Source organism: Apium graveolens, chromosome 10 (genome assembly GCF_009905375.1).
Source record: "Apium graveolens cultivar Ventura chromosome 10, ASM990537v1, whole genome shotgun sequence".
NCBI lineage: Eukaryota > Viridiplantae > Streptophyta > Magnoliopsida > Apiales > Apiaceae > Apium > Apium graveolens.
This window is the reverse complement of record NC_133656.1, coordinates 73,349,589-73,361,557: the sequence shown is the minus strand read 5'-3', so window position 1 is coordinate 73,361,557 and position 11,969 is coordinate 73,349,589.

Sequence of the window (11,969 nt, the reverse complement as noted above, 5' to 3'; positions counted from 1 at the left end):
GGAGCGAGCACGTTTATTGTGGGGCATTCTGAAGGGTGATTATGCGGAAATTAGTAGGATTATTCACCATGATATTCTGAGATTTTTGAGAGGGAGCTCTACGGGTTCTATACCCTATGCGTACATAGTTATGAGGTTGTGTGCGATAGTTCGTGTTCATTGGACCGCACATAAACAACTTCAGCTCCCTAGTTCTGCCATTGATAGTTCGATTATATTGCATATGGTGGAGTGGTATGGTGGTAAGCCTGATCCTAAGGGTCTTGGTTATTCGTTTGATATGCTTCCAGGCAAGCGTCCAGCTGATCAGTATTTTGCCGGTGGTTCAAAGAAAGCCCGTGAATCAGGTTGGAGAGCTCAGTTGAGTGAGGAGATAGAGCCGTCTCAGTTACAGGAACATTCGAAGAAGGGCATGACGCAGTCCAAGCGTCTGGCTAGGAGGATGGATGCGATGCATGACATCCACAACAGGTTTGCACATGATCTCACTCAGGCATTGGGGACAGCTTTTAGAGCCACCGGTATTGACATCTAATGGCCAGTTTTTGGTGAGGATTCCATGTATCCACCTCCGGACACACCTGACACTCCACTCGTTGAGGGTGAGGAGCCTGATTCTGATTAGGTATGCCTGAATTCCTTACTATTACCTTCACTGAGGACAGTGAATATTTTAAGTTTGGGGGTAGTAGTTGAAGGAATATGTTTTGTGTGAGTCGCATGTTCATGATAGTTTAGCTCATATAGTTTCATATAGTTTTTTGTTTATTTTTGGTATTTTTTATTATAGTTTGTTCATATAGTTCATGCATTTGCATTATAACATGATCCCTTAGATGATTTTTCCAGTTGATTTGTGATATTGATGCTAGTGTAGTGATATCGTATTTAGTGATGTTAAGTCTTATCAAATTAGTTTGCATGCTAGAGACAATTGTATTTCACTAAGTCTTATAGATTTCTAGAGTGCTAGATCATGATCATGGTTTGTTTGTTTGTCGAGGTTTAATCGCTTGTTTATATTTAAAATTTAGGGTATTCTCTTAATAATAAAATAACATGATTTTTTAGAAATTGGAGAAAATTGGATTTCATTGCTAGTTGTTGTGGCTAGGTGTCAAATGGCTAGCAGCCGGCTCATATTTATATGAGTAGTCTAGGGATGAGCGAGATGGAGCGAAACGCACTCGTTCAGAAATTTGTAATATGGAAAGAACAGGAAAAAAAATTGAAAAAAAAGAAGAAAAAAAGAATAAGTGTTATGTATAATTGATCACGAGTGGGCTCTTTAGTACTTGAGTTATTAAGTTCTTAGGGGACTTTCTGCCTAGTGACCTAAGGCTTTTATAGTCTGGGATCTACTAACCTAACGCTCGCTACATGGGTACTATTGTATAAATCTTTTCTGGACCTCACTCATTGCACGATTGAATAAAAGCATGAATCCATAAAAAACTCTAATATAAGAATTGAAGTATTATAAGTTATTTTGAGTCTAGCATTTTTTTATAACCTTGTGATTGCCTTATTGAGTAGTGAGTCATGATTATTGATCTAGTTGCGATAGTATATCTGTAAGCATTTGCACACACGCACGTCTCTAGTTTGTAAGTTGATTTGTATGATTTGATTAATCTTTATGCGAGTAACTGCATTTGTTGAAATGTTGCTTGTTGATTGGTTTAGTTATTCTATTGGGATCGTTGCATTCATATTAGTTGCATTCATGCATTTTTGTTCTTGTTCTTTGAGTCTATTTATGCTTGAGGACAAGCATCGATTAAAGTTTGGGGGTATGTTGAGTGGCATTTATGACACTTTATAATGCTCTAATAAGTTTTGAATTGATGTGTTTGTACTCAAGTTGTTAAGTGTTTTGACGTGTTTTCTAGTGTTTTTTGCATTTTAGGCATTATCTAGGTAATCAGGTGAATTATCATTGTTTTGGTGCTAATTTGGTGTCAAGGTGGTGTTGGAATAAAAGCTCGTTGAAAGCCGACTCGAAGCAGCAAGGAAAAGAAGAAAATCTGAAGTTTTTCCAGAAGTACGGCGCACCCTCGCTGGTCAAGCGCGCGGCCGCGCCAGGATGTCAAAAAGGCAGCGCGCCCGCACTGTGATAGCGCACGGCTGCACCGATGCGAAATTAGAGAATCCTGATTCTATTATAATTGAAATTGGAGGACTTCTGGATTGCATGGGGCTGCTATATAAACAACTTTAGGTCGTTTTTCATATGTAATCAAGTCCGGGACATATCAGAGCACAAGGAGAAGATGACAAGAGACCTATAGCACAATTCAACAAAGGCGAAGACAATCTAGTTTATTCTTATGAATCTTTGTTTTGAGTTGTAATCTTGGATGCTCGTTTCTTGTTTTGTTGACCCTATACTCTTATGTTAACTTGATTTTATTTATTCGTTATAAAGACTACGTTCGTTATACCATGCTTTCATCAGAACCCACGTTGATGATGAGTCCGATTATGGGCTAATCATTATCATGGGGTTCTAATAGATTTAATTATGGATTTCTTTAGTTAATTTGTTTCGATGCCTTAGTGTGTGGTGATTTTATGATAAGCTAGTATTGGTTGTGCATATTCGTCTTATAAGCGTCGCGAACTTATAAGATAGTGTGTTAATCTTTAATGAAGCGACATTGAATTTAAGGATTTAGAACTTTCCATACTAGCATAGGTTCAAGTATTTATATGCATGATTCGTAGGTAATTTTAACCATCTTACTTGCCCTATGTAATCAAGATAGATAATTTGTGCTTAAACCGTTATTTTGTCAAATTCTATAGATATATAGGGTCTCAATATAATTGGTGTCTATTCAGCTTCTATCTCTTTTATGGATGTCTGGTAGTATGGCACTCGTGCAACGAAAGTTGGCGTTTATCAGTTTCGTGTTATCTGATTAGTATCATCACCATTATATGCTAAGGTTAAGAACAATAAGGCTATTGAATGAAGTATTTAATAAAGTTAGAATCCCATATTTGTAATATATATTAATTCAATCATATTTACTCTCTTAGTTATAATTGTTAGTTTAATTCTTAGTTATAAATAACCTCAATTTGTTAGCATCTTAGCATTGAATAATAACCATACATTGTTGCTCAAGTGCATAAATTAATTAGTTAACCAAGCCAGTCACTGTGGGAATGAACTAGAAAAGATTCTATATTACTTACGAACGCATATACTTGCATGTATTATTAGCGCGTGTTTAGCGACTAGCACCTTTGAGATACTTAAAAATTCTCTTCAAAGCAAATAGATGAGGTTCTCTAGGATCAACTTGGAACCTTGCACAGAGACAGGTAGCATACATGATATCAGGTCTACTAGTAGTTAGATATAGGAGTGAGCCAATCATAACTCTGTAGTTAGTTATATCTACTGATGTGTCCTAAGTCCAATCATGTATGATGATTTAGGAATAACTATTATGTAATCTGTTTTGATTTCATTGATATTAATAAAAGATTTATTTTGGTTTTATTGCGGCCTTTATCTATTTAAGTGTTTAAATAAGATATACCATAGTTTAGAGTAAAACATTTTATGGATTATGATGAGATCATAATAATGAGACCTAAAAGATGATAACTCTAAACTTAAATATTTCCTGGTCGTAGGAATACTAACTGGTAATTAGTAATCCGCAAAGATCGGTACATACTATGCTTGCTTCATTATGAAGGATGTCTGTTCTCATAGACATTTGTGTGGTGACACTATAGCTAGTATGTAGGTGCTTGTTATAGAATAAGTTCACTGAACATGACTCACATAGCTGAACAACTGATGGAGTTCACTCACGTGTCAGCAGTTGTTCACATAGTGATAGTTGTACAAGTATCCTTAGACTTGAGGTCATCATAGTCATCTTGTGTACACTGAACTATGCTTTGGTTTAGTTCTTAGTCTCCAGGGACAATTATAAGGGCTCTACTAGGTATAGGAATTTGTACACGAAGATAGTGTATGATCAATAAAGGATCTACCCCTTCCAGTGAAGAAAGGGAATGTTCAATGCTAATCCACTTATGCTAGTTTAGGAATCTCTGGCCAGAGTGAATGAAAATAGAAAGGAGTTTCTAATTTACATTAAATAGAACTAAGCATAGTGAATCGGAAAGCAAATGATTAAATAAGATAGGCTTGACACAAGTTCCATGCCTTGTATTTAATCGTGACATTGCAGAGTAGAAGGAATTGATTGTACGGTAACTACCCACTGAATAGGTTCTTGGTATTCTAAGCAGTGAATTCGTATTATCCGGATAGTCGCGATATGCTGAGAAGTATCCCTCACGATGTAGAATAAATATGATTAATTTATTAATTAATCATATTTAATGAATTAGAGAATTTATATAAATAATAATAAAATAGTTTTATTATTATTTATTTCTACTACCGGCTTAATATTGAACCTACAGGGTCACACCATAAAAGAGAATGATTTAATGGTGGAGGAATTAATTAATAATGGCTGGTAATTATTTATTTGTAAAATAAATAATTAATTAGCAGATTTAATAATTGATTAAATGAGATTTAATTAATTCTTAATATTATTAATTAAGAATTTAATTTTGGAAATTAAATCAAGTGAGAGAATTATTTTTCTAAAGTGTTTAGAAAAGGGATTAATGATTAAAAGGTGTTTTAATTATTAGTTAATTGGTTAATAAGAATAATTAATTAAAGGGTTAACAATAATAATATTTTATGGAAAATTTTCAGCTAAAAATTTTGCCTATAAATATACTATTATAAACCCTATTTGCCTCAACCCAAATAATAAACCCTAATTCTAAAGTAGAAACTAGAGGGAGGCAACTAATTCTCTCAACCTCTTCCTCCTCCATTACATTGATCTCTTGGTGGATATCGGTTGAGTGCTTCACACTTGAGGAGCAGCTGCTAGGGATTTCTGTTCATCGTTCTTGGATCGCAATTAAAGACCTCCATCTTTCCATTAACGTAAAGCTTCTTAAGGTAAACATATTGAACTACGAATTAAATATTATTTTTCGCATGGATCCTGCAGAGGGTTTCATTTTTTTTTAAGATTTAAATTTACGTTTTCGTTGCGTTTATGTGCTAAAAACCCTTCAATTAGTAGATCCAAAAATGATATCATCAACATATATCTGTACTAACAACAAGTCAATACCATGGTATTTATAAAAGAGAGTTTTGTCAATTGTACCTCTTGTGAAACTACTCTCTAGCAGAAATAGAGCAAGTCTTTCATATCAGGCCCTTGGACCTTGCTTTAGACCATAGAGTGCTTTATCCAGTAAGTAGACATGATATGGATACATTGGATCAATAAACTCTGGAGGCTATTCAACATAAACTTCTTCTTCGAGTTCTCCATTTAAAAATGCACTCTTCACATCCATTTGGAACACCTTAAACTTCTTGTGAGCATCATAGGCAAGAAAGATTCTTATTGCATCAAGTCTTGCAACTGGAGTAAATGTTTCATCATAATCAATGCATTCTTGCTGTGAACAACCCTTTGCAACCAGTCTTGCTTTATTCTTTATAATAATTCCCTCACTGACACTGTCAGTTTTGTTTATGAACATCCACTTTGTGCCAACTATAGATCTGTTCTTTGGACTTGGCACAAGAGTCCGGACTTTTTTCCTTTCAAATTCATTGAGCTCCTCTTGCAATACTGTGACCTAGTTAGCATCTTGCAGAGCTTCTTCAACCTTCTTAGGTTCAGTTTGAGATAGAAAAGAATGGTAGAGACATTCATTCTGAGTGGCTTTTATTGTTCTTACACCACTGTCAGGGTTTCCAATGATTAAGTCAGGCGTGTGTGACTTAGACCATTTTCTTGCAGATGGAAGTGACTCCTTGAAGACGAACCTCCCCTTTGATTCATGAACTCTCTGTTATTCCTTTAATTAGTACCACTATCATTTCCTGATGCTCCCCCTGAATTAATGTTCCCATTGTTATCAGTATTTGGATCATCAGAGTTTGAGGAAGATGAGTCAAATGATCTTTTTACTAATGTTTCTTAAGTTAAATCACTTGCAGTAGTCTCTGGATTTGAGTCATGTTACTCCCCCTCAACATCTGCTTCAGTGTTAGAAGGATTTTCATTGTTCTATGGAACCTTAGAGCTTTGATTGATATCAGGATTTACTGTATCAGGGTCAGGATATAAAAGTTCAGCATAAGGTACTTCATTTTCAAATCTCAATTTGTTATGGTTATCTGCATCTTCTAGACCTGTTATTTTCTTTTCATCAAAAGATGCATGTATGGATTCCATGACTATTTTTGTTCTCAGATTGTAAACTCTGAAGGCTTTTGTGGATAATAGATATCCAACAAAGATTCCTTCATCAGCTTTTAGATCAAACTTGGTCAGCTGCTCCGGATGAGTTTTGAGAACAAAACACTTACAACCAAAAATATGAAAGAATTTCAAATTTGGCTTCTTTCCCTTCACCATCTCAAATGGTGTTTTTCCATGCCTGTTGATCAATGTTGCATTTTGTGTAAAGAAAGCAGTTTGCACAGCCGCGGCCAAGAAGTAGGTAGGCAATCTTGCTTCTTCTAGCATGGTTCTTGCAGCTTATATCAGAGTTCTATTCTTTCTTTCAACAACTCCATTTTGTGTGGAGTTCCAGGAGTAGAAAACTCATGTTTTATGCCCTTGAGTTTGCAGAACTCTACCATATATCTATTCTTGAATTCAGTTCCACTATCACTTCTGATGATCTTCACTTTGTATGTTGATACTTTTTCCAGCTCCCTCACATGATCAAGAAGAATGGATGGAGATTCATCCATGGTATGCAGAAAATACCCCCATGTATATCTTGTATATTCATCAACAATTACGAGTGCATACCTCTTCTTGGCAATTGACATAACATTCACTGGACCGAAGAGATCAATATGAAGTAGATGATATGGTTCAAGAATGGAGGATTCATTTCTACTCTTGAAAGAAGTTTTCCTTTGCTTCACTTTCTAGCATGAGTCACATAAGCCATCAGAAGTAAAAAATGCATTGGGCAATCCTCTTATAAGATCTTTCCTCACAAGTTCATTGATATTGTTGAAGTTGAGGTGAGAAAGTCTTTTATGTTAGTTCCAGCTGTCTTTCACAGATGCTCTACTCAGTAGACAAACTTATGATTCATCAGTAATTGTGGAGACCCTGGCTTCATATAAACTACCATGTCTTACACTAGTCAATGCAATCTTGCCATTAAACTTACTGACAATTTCACAATGCTCCTCATAGAAGTTGACATGGTAACCTCTGTCACAGATTTGACTCACACTGATCAGATTATGCTTGAGACCTGCAACTAGAGCTGCATTTTCAATGATGACATTTCCAATTTTGATTTTTCCATATCCTAAGATTTTTCCTAAGTTTCCATCTCCATAAGAAATGCTTGGGCCAGCCTTCTCCTCAAATTCTGATAGCAGGGATTTATAACCAGTCATGTGTCATGAGCATCCACTGTCCAAGACTAGAGTATTCCCCCTGTTATGCTAAAATCAGTAATTTGAATCAGTTAGTGTTTTTAAGGACCCAGACTTGCTTGGATCCTTTGGCCTTTTTAAGTTTGTTAACATATGCAGCAGAAGACTTTTTATCAGAGTTTTATGTTAACATCCTTACTATCAGTATTTATACATGGAAAAAGAGATTTTGATTTAATTAAAGAGGGTTTCATTTTATAATAATCATAATACAAACTGTGATACTCTTTACATCTATAAATAGAGTGCCAAACACTACCACAATGAAAATAAGGACTCTGTCATTTATATCTAACTGTTCTATTCCTAAACTCTAATTTGGAAGAAACAATATTTATTTTTTATTCTTCTTTCAAGAATTAGCAAGATGATAAGTGCTACCACAGTTTGAACAGGTCTTTCTAGGTGCATTAGGAGGGGTTACATAATTTCCATTCTTATTAACACCTACCTTGCCATTTCTATTTTTCCTAGACCATTTCCTCTTGTCTTTCATGTGTAAGTCCTTCAGCTTTTGCTTAAGCTGATTCTGAGTCATTGAACCAATATTTACTGATTTTGTGTGAACTTGTTTACTCTTATCAGTAATTAAGTTTGATCTGGGTATTGAGGTTGTACTTTTCTCATTGATTGACTTGACAATATTAGCACTTGGATTAAACTTAATGGTTGTTAGTCCCAAAGTATCATAGAAGGGGGGGTTGAATACGATACCTACAATCTTTTTTGATTCGTTTCAAGTTCTTCGTTAAAAGTACGGAATCAAAATAACACAAAATAATTCGAGGAATATATTATTTTATTAATATAAACCTTGAGGTTGCTACAATCTAATCAAGGTATTGATTAGCTACAATAAATTCAGTAGCGTAATAGTATATTTACAAGAGTAATAAATGTGAAGCTTTAATGGAGCTCCCATAAACTTTTTGTATTTGTTGAAGAAGATAACTTCCTAAATGAAATGCATTCATTCAGCTTCTTATAGACTTCCAAATTCAATGGACAGGTGGCATATTTGTGTCCAAACACTCCATTTGAATTTGCTGCAATTAATTCACTAGAAATCACAAAGTGCTCTATGGTGACCTGTACATTCTGTCCTCTCTATGGCGACTGGCTGAAGCTTTATGGTGACCAGGTAAGGCTCTGTGGCGACCAGGTGAACTTATGAAGTCCTATGGCGACCAGGAAAAGCCCTATGGCGAGCAGGTGAATCCCTGTGAACTTTGAAGTCCTATGGCGACTAGCCAAAGCCCTATTATGACTAGGTGAATCCCTGTGAACTACTTCTATGGTGACTAGGTTCTATGGCGACCACTGATGCCTTAGAGATTTCTCTACCATTGTGGTGCCTTAGAGAAATTCTCTATGGCGACCAGTTCTGTGGCGACCAGTTCTATGGCGACCATAGAGTGTCCTATAGTAGTATACACTTCTATGGAGACCTGAGAGAAGAGTATTATGCCTTGAAGTGTTCTTGCTTCTGTTTAGCCATTCTTCATTGTATCAACATTTTCTTCTGTAACTGAATTAAAATTCCTTCTTGAATACTAATGTTTGGTGCACTGGTCTGGTTCACAAACAACTAGCATTGAGAGAACCTAATTCAATTTGTCTTTTGTTTCTGAGCTGATACATATTGGTGACTATTTATTGCTTCTTTCACTGAACCCTTGATCTGTAACACTTGAAATCAATTCATGTAACTGATGCTTAAAGTACCTTGTTATCTTATTCTTTATGGCTGCTTGAACATGACAATGAACTTCTTCCCATAATCTGTTAGAGGACTTAAAGAGTCAATTGCATCTTTTGGGTTTTTGTGTTTATCATGTCCTCATCTGTAGGGTTCCTTTGCTTCACAGTATAATATTGTTTATGTAGTTTATGTTTTCATGTTGAGCTATAAATCCTCGATTACATGTTACATTACATTATGCTTTACAATCTCCCCCTATTTGATTGTTAGATTTCGATAAGAAAATCCCTATGGATAACTCAACTGATAATAAGAAAAAGTACAATCTCAAAATAGATAAAGATATTAAAGATATTTTGGATTACATATTCAATTCCAGATTTTTTAAGATACAAATTACAAAGAAGTGTTCCTCTAGCCTGAACATATATTCTATGTCTTCTTTGTTCTTGTTCTCTTTTGCTTCCTACTTCCTTCTCCTTCTTGAGGCTGTTCAGATTTTCTCTTAGAGACTTTCTTTTTAGGATCTGAATGTTTTGGTGGAGACTCTTTCAGCTCATTCAATCTAGCTTGCACACAATCACGAGCTTCTATCTCAAGTGCATTGACTGGAGGTGGATTATTCAGTTCATGAAGCATTATCTCAAGATATTTGACTTTGGTGCATTTAGGAACAAGATCAAACAATAGTGAGGATTTTCTGGACATTACGAAGACGGTTATCCTTTTTGGATATCCTCTTACTCTTTTAGTTTTATTGATTAATTCTTCTTCCATCACTTCATCAAGTATCTTAATGATAGGAATTAAAACAACCTTGTCTTCTTTACATGTGGATAGTTTGACATCCATCAAGGCTTGTTGTATTGATTCTGATTCACTTGTCCTGAAGTCTTTGATTCTGATCTTGCTTTTGTTGATTCTAAAGACTAACTCCCCTTCACTGTCAGTGCTGATTATGGGTTCATTGTCTTTTAGAAGATTAATCTCTGCTTCCCCATTGATGAATACCATCTCATGATACACTCTCGTAACCTTCTTCATATCCTTCTATATGTCTCTGAACATCTTATCATTGAGCCTATAAGTATATAGAACTTCAGCAACTTTGAAATATGCTTCTGATCTTTTAACACCTGGAGCTTCTGGTTTAGCTCTTTTGCTCCTGAGTTGACTTTTGAGGAAAGTAAGTTGTAGATAACAAATGGTTCTTATGTTTTGGTCAGACATGGTGATGTTTTGCATCCTACCTCCTGTAAATATTTTGATCATGAATGGATATATAAATGCTTGAGGAGATACTTCCATCATCATTCTCCAAAATTTGTCTCTGAAGTATTCATTCTCATTTGATTTCAGCCATGGGATTTTTGATGCTAGGACAAATAGTTCAATAATGTTCAACTTTTTTAGTACACTGGTAGACATCATCTCTGTGATTGATAGTGATTCTCCATCCATTCTTCAGAATGTTCACAGTAGTTCTAGTAATTATTTTGCTGAACTGATCATAGAACTCATGGATGTTATCATGTTTCTTTCTGTAATGTTCCACGGTTCTCAGCAGATTAGAGTTTCCAGGGTTTGAATAGTGGTATGTTTCTGGTTTGTCCATTTTCTTCTTTATATCTTCCTATTTGCTTCCTTTCTTGTTAGCTCGAAGATATGCTTCTCTCTCTTCTCTATTCCACCTTCTTTGAATAGCTCTTTGAATTCTTCCTTTTGATCTTTCCATTTCTTCTTGAATCTCTATATAAAAGCGATTTATTTTCTCTGGAAGTCCATAGAACAGACAATCGTCTGAGAAAGCATCTTCATCTCCAATTTCTTTATCCTCAGAGATGATCTTTCTCTCTTCTATAGCCACTTCCTCGAATCTTGGCTCACACCCCATCGGAACATCACTTTCATCTATTTCACCGTCTTCTAGATCGTCTTTAGAGAATAAGGGTTTTGGAGCATATATCTGAGACATCAGATTTCTCTGAGTTATAATGATTTGGCTCAGATGTCCTTATTGCTCCCCCTGAGATGTTGCACGTTTCTTAGTGAATATTTCCTTGAGGAGCATCCTTTCATCAATTCTCTCTTCTAGTTCTTCCTCCATCTCATCTCCAAATTCATCATAAGTACCAGTAGTCTGAAAGGCATCTTGAAGTAGATTGACAATAGCGTCTACTTTTTCTTGTTCTACTACCCTTTTCTCCCCCTCAGTTGGGTTATCCTTCAGAGCTGGTGTTGATTGAGCATGTAAGGTTGAGACAGGGATCTCAAAAGAAACATGCAGTTGCTTGCTGACTGAGGTCATTGGCCCAGTGCTGGCAAGAGCTGCTTCAGATGAGACCGGGATCGACACTTGCTTGCTAACTGAGAGCTTTGGCTCAGTGTTGGCAATTGCTTTTCCTTTTCCTATATGAGAGATAAATCGCTCACCGAATTCCCGTAAACTAGCGAATGCTGCTTGTTGATGTTCAAGTTGATCGAAAAGACTGGCGATCTGATGATCCCTGAGAGATAGTTCTGTCTGAAAATGTTGATCTTTAAGAGCCACCTGTCCCTTGAAATAGCTGTATTTGAAAGCTAGCTTCTCTTTAAGATAGGATTTGGTGATATAGTTTGAGAGATCTATAGGTGTAGTTTGGATGGTAGGTGTCTCACACGCTTCTTGCAGTGTATCGCTCAGCACTCTATCACTCGGTTTAGGGTCATGTGTGT